Here is a 17,136-nt window from a genome sequence, read left to right as displayed (position 1 = left end):
TGTAGTTTTGGCTAACACTTACCATGGTCTGGGTTGACCTGGTGACGGGCACTTGATAAACAGTCAGCTTCGGTCTCGAACCACTTAGCGATACTTGTTGTATAGATTAGCTACCTATCGATATATAATTTGACGTAACACTATCTGGTAATGCAAAACACTTAAACGCCGTAACGTGGTTACGCAACACTTAAACGCCGTAACGTGGTTACGCAACACTTAAACGCCGTAACGTGGTTACGCAACACTTAAACGCCGTAACGTGGTTACGCAACACTGAAACGCCGTAACGAGGTTACGCAAAACGCTAAACGATTTATCTTATATAACTTGTGAACTCACCAACCTTGTGTTGACACTTTTAGTATGTTATTCTCAGGTAGCCGAGGCGGGCGCGCGGTTTAGGAGCATGCATTAAATGAAAACACTTTTATTCTGCAAACTTATTTTTAACAGTTATCTTTGGTTTTAAGTCGTCCTGCGTGACGCAGTTTTTGAATTAAGGTTTTTACGCTTCCGCACTTATTTGCATTTAAACGTTTTTATGGTTTGATTATAACTGATGATTCCGATCCTGCCAGTTCACACCCTCTGACGGTAAAACTCCGTTAGTGGATTTTGGAGGGTGTGACAGCTGGAGTAGCCTCCAGTGTCTTCTGATTGAGCGTCTAATTGAGCGTCCTCATCGGAGTATAAATCATGTTCTTCACCGACAATTGGTTCATCAAAAAGCTTCATCTTCGATTGTTTCTTCTGTAAGGATTTGAGTGCAAGGATTTGATTTCTGTAAGGTTCCCCACCACCACCACCACACTTCCGCCGCCACCACCACCCACTACCTGCCACCACCACCCACCACCACACCTCCGCCACCATCCACCACCATCATGACCACCTGAACCCACCACCACCCACTAATATATATATATAAATATATATATATATATATATATATATATATATAAACTGCCTTGGTTTAGTAAACACTTAAAAAAACCACTTGTAGAAGCAATTGATCTTCATGGAATCGATCTCAACATCCAGTAACAGAAGCAATCTGTGACATTCGTCAAATTTGAGTCTCATTTTATATTCATTTTGTAACCTGTAACATGTCAATTTTTTTCGCGTTTTATTTAATAAATTATCCTTCGTAGTTGTGGTTAAGCTTGTAAACCCGAACCGACATTTTATCAAATTATTGATGTTATAACTCTAGCGTGTGTGTGGTTTGTCAAAATATAGTTATTTATAATTTATAAGCTTGGTTAAGTAACTTTAGGGACTAAATTGGATTTCTTTAAAGTTATACAAGTTTTAAATCATTTTTAACTAAATATCAAACATGAGGGGCCGCCCTCTCATTCTCCTTCGTTTTTTCGGCGCCAATTTCCGGCGACCGGCGACCTCCGGCAACATCACCACCTCGTCTCCCCAATCTCGATCTCCGGCGAGCCCCCTATCTCCGGCCGTATCCCCCTGCCCTCTGATCTGAAACCCCAGCCGCGACCCCCTTACTTTCCCTCTCCGGTTCGTCTTTCCGGCGACGGAAAACCGGCCACCGATGCATCACACTCCCTCACACTCTCTCCGTCTCTCTCTCACTTCGTCTCCCTCTCCTTCAGCCGTACTCTCTCTCTCTTTCTCTCTCCCTCAGCTCTCCCTCTCTCGGCTCTCTCCGTCCCTCACCTCTCTCTCTCTCTCTCGGCTCTCTTCGGCTCTAACTCTCTCTCTGCTCTCTCTCCGTCTCTCACTCTCCCTCTCTCTCCGATTCATTTTTCCGGCACGTCTCCGACATCCTTCATCTCCGACGACCATATTTACAACTAATAGGTAAAATTAACAATTGTGGGTTTAATTATGAGTTTGATTAAAAATTGTTATCTTGGTTCGATTGGTTGGTACGTTAGTTATTAAACTGGAAGTCTCGGATTCGGATCTCATCCTAGACCGATTTTGGTATTATTTTTATACTTAACAAAATTACGGCTACTATTAGTACTAATATCACTACACATAAAATATTATTATTATTATTATTATTATTATTATTATTATTATTATTATTATTATTATTAAGTTTAACTTACTAATATATGTATTCGTTATTAATAATAATATTATTATTATTATCATTATTATTATAAATATTAAAGTGGTTATTATTATTATTAAAGATCATATTATTAGTACTCATCAAAATCATATTTTTTTATCATTAATAATTATTAGCCATAATATAACTGTATTTATTTTGTGAACTCATTTAGAAATCGAACCAACATCGAGTATGGTATCATTCAATATTATTTATTATTATTATTTTTATCAACAACATTTTAATTAATACTAGATCTTTACTCTTTAACTATTATTATTAGTATTATACTATATTATTAATAATAATAATAATAATAATTATTATTATTATTATCATATTTATCTTTTATATATATATATATATATATAACATTCCTTTTTAAAATTATTATTATCATTACTATCATTATCATTAATAATATTATTATAAATTTTATTATCAAGTCATTTTTATAAAACGGAACTCTTGATTTAAACCCTTCTTGTTTCTATTCAATATTGGGTTAGTTATTTAAAAGCCCAATAAAATAATATTATTTTATTTTAAATTACCAATTAAGTACGAGTCTCTAATCGTTAACAAATTAACCGGTAATCCGATTAACAACCGAAACTTCTTGTCCAATGTATCAAATGTAATTTCAACTAAAGTTCAAGTTCATTAATATATTTATTCGTTTTCCATTAGCTTTCAAGTCGGATTCGTTCGTTTCGTTTACAAGCTTTCTATATGTCGATCACTTATTAGTTCTCAATTCGTCAATCGAGGTGAGTACTTTCATACCCCGTCTTCCATCTTTCGTTTTGGGGTGACATTTCATACTTATCAAACTAAATGCTTTACTTACTAGAATCTTAAATCCACAAACGTGATTGTATACTTTACTTAAATAAATGCTCGATTTGGTGTTCTATTCTTACATACTTATGTGCTTACCGCTTTTGGTAGGTTGATTCATAAATCCTTGAACTATCTGGTATTCTCTTATAGCACGGTGCCGTTAATGTATTCTTATTAACGACCTCATGAAATCAGAATCTATTTGGTATTCTCTTATAGACGGTTCCGTTAATGTATTCTTATTAACGACCTCATATGAAAATCCTGAACAATCTGGTATTCTCTTATGGCAGGTGTCGCTAATGTGTTAGCGATCTCATATTATCCATATTGTTGCTTTTATTTATTGTTTTGTATACAAGTTTTGTGGCTTTTTATTATTATATACTTATATGCTCAAACTTATGAATTGCTCACCAACCTTTGTGTTGACAAACTTTATTTTATGAAATGTTACAGGTTTGACTTTCGTTGACTCAAGGACTTGACAAAAAACGTTACCAAGACTATTAGGGTATTAGTAAAACGAACAATATGTTTTCTACTTGTTTTTAAATTTGTTTATATGAACGAGATGTGTTGATTATTGATTTATGAAATAAAATGAGTTGATTAAATATTGTCACTTTAAATAGTGTCTTGTGTAATTGGGCAATCAGTTGAACCCCGGCATGTTCCGCCGCGTTTGGTCGGGGTGTGACAGATTGGTATCAGAGCCATAAGACTATAGGATAGGTGGTTAGACGTAACGACTTAGTATAGTCTTTAATTTAGGGTCCTTATACGTGTTGCCTATACGTGTTTACCCTACTTGATTGTTCAGTACACTTGTTTATTTATATACTTATTTATTTCATCAAATCGTATATATACACAAATACTCGAAACATACTACGGTATCCTTACCTTACTTTTGTTTAATTTTATATATACACATACACACACTTTCATAGTACTCCAATGTATCATTTCCTTAAAACGCAAAACATTAGTTTTTATTGTGTGTTATGGATCACGAGCTTAACTTGGATCCCGTTGTTTCAAATCTCCTTAAAGATTGTCTCTTATGAGATGACCAGTTTAAGTAGTCGAATGCGAGCATTCCGCTCGCCATCCTAATTTTCGGTGTTAAAACAATAGAGCCACGGTGGTTCGTGGACTAGTGTTTTGACATGATGTTGTATTCCAATTTAATATTTTTACAATCGTTATTTGAGTCGAGAACATGAAAAAGACGCGGTGGTACGTGTACATGTTTAAACTCCAACATGGTAGTTTTGTAAAAAGGTTTTTAGTGTCGAAATATCAAGTTATGGTGGTTCATGCACGATTTTTCCGCCTTTAAATCTTAAAACGTTATTATTACATTTCAAGAATTTAAATCATTTTTTCCCTTATTTTGTAATATATTCTCATCATAAGTCTTCATTTATAAATGTTATATTTTTATTTTTATTTGTAAATAATTCTTGTATATCTCGATTTTATATGTTAAAGTTTTACACCAATTTTCTCATCTTGATTTCACAATGATTTTTTAATACAAATTTCGTTCATTATGATCTCTTCGCTATAAGTTAAAATATATGTATATATATATATATATATATATATATATATAACTAGTTTGATCTATTTATAATAATTTTTAATATGTAATCTATTTTTATTAAGATTATTTATAAACAAAATTCTTATTATATGAATTTCATCATATTAAGGAAGTTTTATGATAAATTCACCTTAAATTTTCAAGTAAATTTCCTATTGTATAGACCTTAAATTGTCTTTAAACTCCTAGTATAAAAAAAATTAAATAAATAAAATCGTTTACTGTGAATTCTCGATTTACAATGCCGGTCATTTTAACTTACCATGATATTTTCGTTACACGATATTAAATAACGAACTTGATGAAAATATTTCATTACGCAACTTTGCATTCCCAAAACGACATTCATCATTCAATATTGAGACTTCGTAAAAAATTTTAACATACAATTCACTTATTTTAAACTCCTCATAAGCAAAATTTTAATTTGCTCCTAAAAAAATTAAAAAAAAATCTATTTATATAATATATATATATATATTAACTTGTAAATTAATTATCAAACGTTTCATGAATGTTTCGATCCTTAATTATAAATTATGATATTTTCAATTTAAAACTTATTATTAGTCAAAAGTTTCCCTAAACGCAACCAAGAGCCTCTAAACACTCGTATCCCATCTCATACTACCATCCTAAATCAAACCATCCTTACCTTTCAAAAGTTTTCCGTGCACTCAAATATTTCCTCAATATGAACGAAACCTAAGACATCAACGTTATACCCTCACCTACTCAAAACCTATGCGAGTCCAAGATATACAAAAATCAACCCAACAAAAGGCCCTAACTACCGACACTTTTACGCCACGAAAACCTATCAAACTTACCATCCAAATGCTTCAAGGACACGACAAACACATTCACCAAATGCCTTGGACATAAACAAACCAAAGCTTACCCAACTATGACTCAATCCTTCGATCCAAGCTATGTCAAATCACAAGCCATGTCGCCACACCATTCTCATCCAACCATAGGGTTTGATATCAAAAGTAACAACCCCAAACACTCCTTACAAAATACATAGATAAACCGAATCTCAACCCAAGCTAGCCAAGATCAAATTATCCAACCCATCAACTAGACCCGAGCTCAAATAAGCAAAACCCCACCCATTAGCCCAACCACTACTCACACAAATCATCTAAAGCCTAACCCACTCAAACGACCTAAACTCAACAAGCCTCATCAATCCAACTCAAGAAAACCCAACTACGCAAGCCAACCGAAACACACTCACTCCTCACCAAATTCCCAAACCATTAACTATTCAAAGCCTAAAACCCATCCATGCACATGTAAGCTTCGTTTTACCCTTAAAAAAATTGTGTATGTATATACAACTAATGTATTTATAACAACCTCATGTGTTTAAATAATCGCTTATAGGTTATAAACTCTTTCAAGATTAACAATTTACATATTGTCCAAATCTTATAAATCATCTTTCAAAAATCTAAGATTGTCATGACAACAAAAAAATTTGATTATGAGGATTTGTTTTCAAAGGTTGTTAAAAGATTATATGTGTGATTCCAAGATTTTAAATATTGTCACCTAAGGTGATAAATCTCTTAATAACTTTATAAATACGAGGTTTCATTTTAAAAGATGAATACGGGATTTATTTAGTAATAAATTACAACTTTTCTTATTTTGCGTAAACGCAATGATCATGACTTCATAAATCTTTTTGTGACACGTTAATAAATACCCTATATACTAGACTTTGTGTCATGAGTTTTTGTTCAATAACGATTTACGCAAACTATTACTTCTTATTATCGCAAGCATTATTTTATAAATATTTTTCATCACAGCCGCTTTATGTATACAAATTAACAAATTGGGCTTACAAGATTTACACTTGGTAATGATTTAAATGTTTTTCTAGCTATGCGTTACCACAACGCCTCGTTAGTATATACATTTCTTAAAAACAATAAAACGGCTTTACTTAAGACCTCATTTTCAATTTTAGTCTATTATACGCTACGCGATTTACATATTTCGACATTAATTCGAGTCCCACAATTATTGCGAATTTCTTTTCATTTGATGAGATGTTTCGATGACAACATTATGCACATGAGATTTCATTTTCGTGTTTTGATTTTCGTGACCGAATGCAAACTATTCAATGACAATTTGTGCAATACTTTCAAAACCTCAAATTTTCACTAGATATTTCGTTATTATTTTAAACGATATTTTCATAACTATGTTATTCATATTTGAGCATTTATGCTTTTCAAGCAAGACGCGATTCTATACATTATTCTATATCATTTCATCTAATCTATTAACGGCCTATGTGTGGTTGTCTACAAGTTTTGGCGCTATTAGAAACCGTTATTATAATGACGATTATATAAATGGTTTCACAATAGTGGTCGTATTCACGTTTTATCACATTTCATCGATTGTTTTGGTTGTTAACTAAATGTTATTTTATTTATGTTGATACACGGTGTCACCCAAAAGAAACTCACCCCATTCTCGTGTTATCACATTTCATGTAATCATATCCTCAATTACTTATAACTTCAAGTTTGTACACATATGAAACTCATTGTACGACATTATTGATAATTGTAATGTTGTCTACCCCTATCTCATGTACTCACTTTTTGGGTTTCTCATTTACACCTATCAGATTTCTCATTTTCACACTTTGGATTCTCGTTTCACTTATCGGATTTCATTTATCGGTGTTATTTAGTGCCTCGATGTATAGACTTGACAATTATCTTAATGACATTTAACTTCAAATCTCGTTCCATATTGTTCACCTTAAAATTTTATATTATTCGATCGTCGTTGCTTATTTAAACCAAATTGATATTCTCACTTTGGTTTATATTTTTAGATTTAAATTGTTTCAATTATTTTATTCCATTTTCCTACTTATTAAAAAAGTCAACCCCAGAATTTCCAACCGCGGGTATTATTTATTCAATATGTGTAAAAATTCAATAGATTCATGCACGTTTCTAATGTTTAAGATTTCAAAATAAATATGTCTTTTAAACCACATAATGGGACGAACCATGTGGACCATAAGACGATCTAAATAATTATGGGTGCACACTTAATTATCGAAATTCCCGTATGGAAGCCATAGTAAGTACACTTGTGTGCGATAACTCAGGTCCGATGATGATAGCGGAAAAACAGTAGAAATGCAAGTTATGATAAGGGCATGGTGGATACACCGCTGGTACTTCCTATATATAAGTGCCTTTATTATGTTCTCATTGTAGCATTTTTCGAGTCATGCAAAGATTTGACGTTATTCTTTTGCTTAAATTGTTCATGCAATTATCTTACTAAAGACAATATTCGTTAATAATTACTTTTTCTTTAAGTTTATTTTAATTTCGGGACGAAATTTCTAAAAAGTTGGGGATACTGTAACATTCGTCAAATTTGGGTCTCGTTTTATATTCATTTTGTAATATGTAACATGTCGATTTTTTTCTTTTATTTAATAAATTATCCTTCGTAGTTGTGGTTAAGCTTGTGAACCCGAACCGACATTTAATCAAATTATTGATGTTATAACTCTAGCGTGTGTGGGGTTTGTCAAAATACAATTATTTATAATTTATAAGCTCGGTTAAGTAACTTTAGGGACTAAAGTGAATTTCTTTAAAGCTATACAAGTTTTGAATTATTTTTAACTAAATATCAAACATGAGGGGCCAAAGTGTAACATTATAAGCCATCTATATAAACAAAAAAACCCTAACCCTAAACCATTAACACCACAACCGCCCTTTCTTTCTCTTTCGTTTTTCCGGCGCCGATTTATGGCGACCGGCGACCTCCGGCGACATCACCACCCCGTCTCCCTGATCTCTATCTCCGGCGAGCCCCCTATCTCCGGCCGTATTCCCCCTCCCCTCTGGTCCGAAACCCCAGCCGCCGACCCCCCTCACTTTCCCTCTCCGGTTCGTCTTTCCGACGACCGACCGGCCACCGGTGCACCACACTCCCTCACTCTCTCTCCGTCTCTCTCACACTTCGTCTCCCTCTCCCTCAGCCGTACTCTCTCTCTCCCTCAGCTCTCCCTCTCTCGGCTCTCTCCGTCCCTCACCTCTCTCTCTCTCTCGGCTCTCTCCGTCTTTCAATATCTCTCTCTCTCAGCTCTTTCTCCGTCTCTCTCACACACACTCTCTCTCTCTCTCTCCGATTCATTTTTCGGCACGTCTCCGGCAGCCTTCATCTCCGACGACCATATTTACAACTGATATGTAAATTAACAATTGTGGGTTTAATTATGAGTTTGATTAACAAATTGTTATCTTGGTTCGGTTGGTTGGTACGTTAGTCATTAAACTAGAGTTCTCGGATTCGGATCTCATCCTAGACCGGTTTTGGTATTATTTTTATACTTAACAAAATCGCGGTTACTATTAGTACTAATATCACTACATAAAAATTATTATTAGGTTTAACTTACTAATATATGTATTCATTATTAATAATTTATTATTATCATTATTATTATAAATATTAAAGTGGTTATTATTATTATTATTAAGGATCATATTATTAGTACTCATCAAAATCATATTTTTTTTATCATTAATTATTAGCAAAAATATAACTGTATTTATTTTGTGAACTCGTTTAGAAATCAACCAAAATCGAGTATGGTATCATTCAGTATTATTTATTATTATTATTTTTATCAACAACATTTTAATTAATACTAAGATCTTTATTCTTTAACTATTATTATTAGTATTATACTATATTAGTATTAATAATAATTATTGTTGTTATTATTATCATCATTATCATACATATATATATAGTAAGGTTAAAATAAGAAGTAAAACTATCCTAAGAAGTGTAAGAAGTGTTTTTTACCCTTAAAAAAATAAAACACACCGAAAAAAAAACACACTAACAATATCCACTATCAGATGATCACATCCAACGCTCGATATTACTTCTCACACATCTTACAAATAACTCACTTCTTATTCTAACCCCACATATATATATAACATACCTTTTTAAAATTATTATTATCATTACTATCATTATCATTAATAATATTATTATAAACTTTATTATCAATTCATTTTTATAAAACCGAACTCTTGATTTAAACCCGTCTTGTTTCTACTCAATAGTGGGTTAGTTATTTAAAAGCCCAATAAAATAATATTATTTTACTTTAAATTACCAATTAAGTACAAGTCTATAATCGTTAACAAATTAACCGGTAATCCAATTAACAACCGAACATTCTTGTCCAATGTTTCAAATGTAATTTCAACTAAAGTTCAAGTTCATTAATATATTTTATTTATTCGTTTTCCATTAGCTTTCAAGTCGGATTCGTTCGTTTCGTTTACAAGCTTTCTATATGTCGATCACTTATTAGTTCTCAATTCGTCATTCGAGGTGAGTACTTTCATACCTCGTTTTCCATCTTTCGTTTTGGGGTGACATTTCATACTTATCAAACTAAATGCTTTATTTACTAGAATCTTAAACCCACAAACGTGATTGTATACTTTATTTAAATAAATGCTCGATTTGGTGTTCTATGCTTCCATGCTTATGTTCTTATGTGTTTACCGCTTTTGGTTGGTTGATTCATAAATCCGTGAACTATCTGGTATTCTCTTATAGCACGGTGCCGTTAATGTATTCTTATTAACGACCTCATGAAATCCGAATCTATTTGGTATTCTCTTATAGACGGCGACGCTAATGAATTATTATTATTAACGACCTCATATAAAAATCCTGAACCATCTGGTATTCTCTTATGGCAGGTGTCGCTAATGTGTTAGCGATCTCATATTATCCATATTGTTGCTTTTATTTATTGTTTTGTATACAAGTTTTGTGGCTTTTTATTATTATATACTTATATGCTCAAACTTATGAATTGCTCACCAACCTTTGTGTTGACAAACTTTATTTTATTAAATGTTACATGTTTGACTTTTGTTGACTCGAGGACTTGACGAAAAACATTAGCAAGACTATTAGGGTATTAGTAAAACGAACAATATAGTTGCTACTTGTTTTCAAATTTGTTTATATGAACGAGATGTGTTGTTTATTGATTTATGAAATAAAATGAGTTGATTAAATATTGTCACTTTAAATAGTTTCTTGTGTAATTGGGCAATCGGTTGCACCCCGACATGTTCCACCGCCTTTGATCGGAGTGTGACACAATCGATCTCAGGTTTATTGTTTTTGTGGTCAAGAAGTCATTCTAAGAACATCAAGGATCACCAAAAATCCAGGTCAGAGGTTCTACAATTGTGCATCTCATGTTAGTGAAACTGAAAATAAGGTTGGAATTAATCTTGTCTTTATGGTGATTGTTGACCCTAAACGCTATATTTTTTTTAATTTAGGGAAAAAAATGTGATTTCTTCTTTATATGGTCTGATTGTGTTTCGTCCACAAGATCTGATATGTGCACAAGATGTACAGACATAATTCATATCTTGATAAGGGCAAATAACTCATTAAAGGATCAACTTGCAAGGAGTGTAGCTTCATGGATTGAATCATAAATAAAAAGTGAAGAAATTGTATTTTATTTGCTTCTTGCTGTTTTTAGGGCTTTTAATTAGTTTTGTAATCCGAGTAAAAAAAGCTAAGAAACTGTATTTTTTTGTGCTTGTTGTTTTTGGGGCTTTTAATTAGTTTTGTAATCGGAGAAAAGTTAACAAACTGTATTTCCATCAGTTTTGTTACTTAATTTTAGGGCTTTGTTGTAGCTGTAAAAGGGTTAATATAAAATTTTAATAAAATTATGTTCCTGAGTTTCGAACCCGCGACAATTGCAATCTATGTCTAATCACAAGCGCCTCAACCGTTTGAGTTACACATTGAGAACATAATAGAACCTCTTCTAATATTTTTATAATCACAAGCGCCTCAACCGTTATGAGAACATAATTGAACCTCTTCTATTTTTTTTTAAATCTCACAATCTCACCAAACCCTAATAAATCTGCTGCCGGCTACTCAATCCTACCAAAAAGCTTCATTAATCTAAAGTTGGAAGATGGATACGTCTTGGATGTCAGTAGGCGACAACAGGTGCAGTAAAGCATATAAAGATGGTGTTAAGGAATTTCTAGATTATGCAGTTCATAATTGCAAGGAAACATCACCATCAATTTCTATTTCATGTCCATATGTTCGGTGTGTGAAACACGTATCTCTTAGTGTAGACGATGTAGAACATGACTTGTACAGGTTTGGAATTGATAAGAATTATACTACTTGGATAAAACATGGAGAAGCCGACACCAACATTCCAACTAAATAATACTAGGTTTGCCAGCACCAATATTCCAACTAATGATAATAATACTGGGTTTGTTGACACCAACAATCCAACTAATGTGACTGATAATAATACTGGGTTTGTTGAAACCAACATTCCAACAAATGCATGTGAAACTGTAGAAATGGTAAATGCTACAAAAGACAATTTCAAAGGCGACAAGAAGCATCAACAGTTTCTACAACTACTTGCTGACGCTGAGAAGCCCCTTATAAAGGATGTCCTGACTTCACCAAGTTGTCTACATTAGTACAACTACTCAACTTGAAGAGAAAGCACGAGGTATCTCATAAGTTCTTTGATGAACTTTTGAAATTGTTGAAAAAGATGCTACCTGCAGATCACGAAATGGTAAATAATATGTATGAGGGCAAAAGGATGATGAAGGCAATGAGCTCAGGATATGAAAAGATACATGTGTGTATCAATGACTGCATTTTTTACTATAGGGATTACAAGGATTTGGAAGCATGGCCAGTTTGTAACAAGTCAAAGTGGAAGGTGGATGAGAAGACTAACAAAACTTACATAAACACGCCCGCTAAGGTACTGTGGTACTTTCCCTTTATTCCACGATTCAAGCGCCTCTTTCAATCAAAGACCACAGCAGAGAATTTAACATGGCACGCCACGAGTACCAATAAACCCGGTGTTTTACGCCACCCATCAGATTCACCAGCATGAAAATCGATAGATGACAAGTACTGCAATACCATCGGAAGCGATCCAAGAAATCTTCGTCTAGGGACTTGCACTGATGGGTCGACGTACATAGAGGCAACAGAAACCACAATGTCTGGCCCGTTTTAGCAGTCATTTACAATCTTCCACCTTGGATGTGTATGAAAATAAAGTTCATCATGCTTTACTTATTATTATTTGGACTGCCAGGAAACAATATTGATGTGTTTTTACAACCTTTAGTTGACGAACTAGCATCTTTATTTGAGGTCGGGGAGCCAACATATGATGCATATAAACAAGAAATGTTTACACTACGTGCAGTTATGTTATGGAAGATTAATGATTACCATGCTCTTGGTACAATATGTGATGGCCCTTACAGTGGATTCAAAGGTTGTGTAGTGTGTGGGCGACACTCAGTGTGCTCGACTTTATCACACAAATAAGTAGAGTTATGCTACCCACGAAAGGTATCTATCACATGACCACCCTTTCAGAAAACAAACAAAGACGTTCAATGGAGAGGAAGAGATGAGAACCGCTAAAGAGCCTATAACAGGGGAAGAGATATACGACGAGGTCAAAAACATTAAGAATGAATGGGGAAAGGGATCAAAATCTCAAAGTGGGAGTAAGAGAAAAAAGGATAACGCAAAACCGCAGCCATATTGGAAGAAGTTCAACATATGGTACCAACGGCTCAGCTATTGGAAGCATTTAACTATCCAACATTGTATTGATTTGATGCATGTTGAAAAGAGTGTGGCAGAGAGTATTATCGAAACATTTTTGAACATTCCCGGTAGGGAAAACGACGGATTGGCAGCTAGAAAGAATTTGGAGTTATTAGGGATTAAAAAGTAGTTGCAACCGAAAGCAAAAGGCAACAATACAGAACTGCCTACAGCATGATTTACATTATCAGCACAATAAAAAAGACATGTTTCTTGAAACATTGTATAAAATGAAGGTTCCACTCGGGTATTGTTATAACTTCTCTAGTTTGGTGAATCTTAAAGAAAGTAAGCTACAAGGCCTTAAATCACATGATTATTACATGCTTATGCAACAGTTTCTGCCCCTTTCAATACGGTCCATCATGCCAGAACCAATGAGAAATGCTATAATCAGGCTTTGTTTTTTTTCAAGTTAATTTGTAGCAAAGAAATCATTGTAGAAGAGCTTGATAAAATGCAGGAAGAGAAAATAGTTACACTGTGCCTGCTGGATAAGTACTTTCCTCCATCATTTTTGGATGTCATGGTTCACTTAACCGTGCACCTTGTTAGAGAGATAAAATTATGTGGCCCACGATTCTTTCGTTGTTTGTATCCATTGAAAGGTGTATGAATGTTATCAAAGGGCATGTGTGAAACAAAACTTATCCAGAAGGGTGCATTGATGAGGAGAACATTGCGGAAGAAACAATAGAGTTTCTCAGTGAGTACCAAAAAAGCGTCAAGAGTACTGTTGGTATTTCACATTATAAGCATGATGATAATGGGGAGACAATTCCTGTCACATGCGCTAAATCAGTTGAAGTTTCTCCTGATCTCTTCAAGAGAGCACATTTCTATGTGTTGTAGAATACGCCTGAAATAGCGCCGTATATCGAGTAAGTATTACTAACATATATACTCTAAATTATATATATATATGTATATATATATATATATATATATATATTAATTCACAATATATTATACTCCTACTTGCAGACAACACAAGACCTCTTTGAAAAAACAAAAGCCTGGTAAACGACAAGCATTGCCGGAGAAGGAGCATACCTTAAAATTTGGTGACTGGTTACGCGACAAGGTAGATCGATTTGTTATGTCATCTATAATTTTTAAAAATCTTGTATAATTTCTGCAATGTAGGTGAATCTAATCCTTGTAATGAAATTCCGGTTTAAAGAGAGCTAGCGGTCTCCCCATGTTCTATATCGGAAACTGTAAAGTGGATTGCACACGGAGCACACCGCAATGTATACAAATACGACTCATACGACATCAACGGTTTTGCATTTCGTATAAAATCTCATGATGGTAGAGTTTAGCAGATTAGCGGGGTTGGTGTAGAGGCGGATGACATGCACATCAAGAAAGACGTGGTGACCTATGGGCAAAACTTTTATTTTGGGGTTTTGCAAGTGATATCATACTAAAAGAATTCCGGTCTTCATGTGCCGATAGGTTGACCGTAAACATGTCAAACATTATATTCTTGGTTACACGTCAGTCGGCCTAAACAAATTTAGCCACAAGGATAATCCGTTCATATTGGCCTCGCATGCACGGCAGGTGTTTTATGTTCAAGATCAGCTGGATAGAAAAAGACATGTTGTCCTCATGACTCCACCCAAGAATTATAGACATTCGTATGACAAGGTCAATGAGGAATTTAGTACGGTAACTTTCCCTCATGAGGGTAATAGATTGCCACGCGTACAACCAAATCAACTGCTTCGTAATGAGTCCCCGGATGTTACCTGGAGGCCCGGGGAAAAGCCTACAACTATTCATAATGGAGATTGAACCCTGCATAGAACTGCTGATTCAAAACCAGCAATTCTGTCTATTGTTACAGAACTGCTAGTGAGGTCGTTGATCATCAGAGAGCACCTGCAAAGAACTGTTGGTTACAATAACTGAGGGTTCCAGAAGACATATTGTGGCGATGGACACCGATGCTTGGGTTGTCGACCAGCATTTTCTTTCCAAACCCAACAGTTGTGTACATTGATATAGTAGTTTGTTAGCCTAGTTAGATGTCTATAATGTTTAAATTTAGTTGTGATACATGATATCACCAATCTTTACTTTGTACTTATTAATTCAAAGTAAAGAAATATTGGTTGTTTTTAATACTATTACTACTTATACAGGCCGGTTTGATGAATTTGTTTCATCTTTTGGCTATTTTGGTCAATTGGTGTCAAGTTCAAATAGAAGTGCAGGTCTATTTCATTTTGTTAAGTTCAAACAGAAATTAACTAAATACACACATTCAAACATCAAGTGTAATGCTGAAACCAAATAAGCAACAAATATAAAATACAACATCATGTTGTCACAGTTAATCCACTTTTTTCCATGCAGTGACGGTCATCATCAACACAAATTTTAATAGAATAACCAAAATGTATTAATTATATTTATAATTAATAAGTAATTTACATTAAATTATAAAAAAACTAATTACAAATTACTAGCTAAGTCCTACCATCAGATTCCATATCTGAATCTACATCCATATCTTCTGGAGTCCGAGAGGGCATGATCTTCCCCCACATGCCGTCTGAGGTGTAGGTGGAGTCCTTAAGCCCTTCGTAGGTGAAGGTTCACCTCAGTATGGAATGCCCCATAAAGGGACACAACCTTGAAATCCTCTATGGAGTTCAACCCAATCCATGCAACCTCGATGCCCTGGACTCCCATCACAATGCTGAAATAGTCAGCAGTGATGTACCCAAGAAACCTAACCATTTGGTTAAGTTGTTGGTACATGAAGGTTTGAGGGTGGACATAGTCCACATACCTCACCCTTTGATTCTTCCGGACGGCACCGGAATCAAAGTGGAAAACGATGGTGAAAAAGGTGGGGTCATAGTAGATGGGTGTAGCCTGACGCTGTTCTCGTACAATCCAACTTGCAGCCATTTTTGGAAATCGAAAGAAGCTGGATTGTGATTTGCTGGATTGGAGGGGATGGGGAAAATCGGAAACCGTGAGTGGTATTTAAACGCCATCGAAAACCGGTACATCTCCCTGACAATTTGAATTGGCGGCACAAGGAAATTGAAAGACAATGTTTACATGGCCACTAGTCAATTCACCGTGTGACCATTAATTACGTTTGGACACACTTAAAAATATTTAACTATGTCCATTTATCACTTATAGCCACGCATAATAAGTGTATCCGTGACAATAAAAGCCTTAGGAAAAATAAAACTAAACTACCTTTGGTCACACAACCTCGTATAAGTGGCCATATGTTTTAAGGTTTTAGCCACATTACTAATAAATACACTGGTTGTTCATCATATTTCGCCACATTATTAAAAATGTGACTAACAAATGTGACATTAAGTCACACAACGTAATATAAGTGGCTATATATTTTACCTTTTAGACACATCTCTTATCAATACAATAGCCGTTCGTCACATTTGGCCACACCTTTAAAACATGTGGCTAGTAAATGTCACAGTTTTCCCTTAAAGTGTGGCTAATACATGTGTTTTTGGTCACATGTATCAAACATCAAACAAACTATGACTGTAGGTCATATTTCGCCACACATTTTTATAATGTGGCTAGCTTATGTCACAGTTTCTTTTCAAAGTGCGGCGAAAAGTACCTGAGTCGTTATAGAATTGTCACATGAAGAAAAAACATGTGTGGCGAAAACTAGTCTGGAAGGTATACAAACGCGGTCAAAGACCTTTTAGCCACACATTTAAGCCAAAGTGTGGCAAATCGCCCAGACCACATGTGTGGCTAAAAGTCTTTTTTCATGTAGTGGCACTTTCTTTTACTCTACGATCTACTG

This window comes from Bidens hawaiensis, unplaced genomic scaffold (genome assembly GCF_021521415.1).
Source record: "Bidens hawaiensis isolate Kalapana, Puna unplaced genomic scaffold, B.hawaiensis_p1.1 tig00008542_1, whole genome shotgun sequence".
Classification (NCBI taxonomy): domain Eukaryota; kingdom Viridiplantae; phylum Streptophyta; class Magnoliopsida; order Asterales; family Asteraceae; genus Bidens; species Bidens hawaiensis.
The sequence above is the reverse complement of the archived record's forward strand: the minus strand, read 5'-3'. Positions refer to the sequence as shown.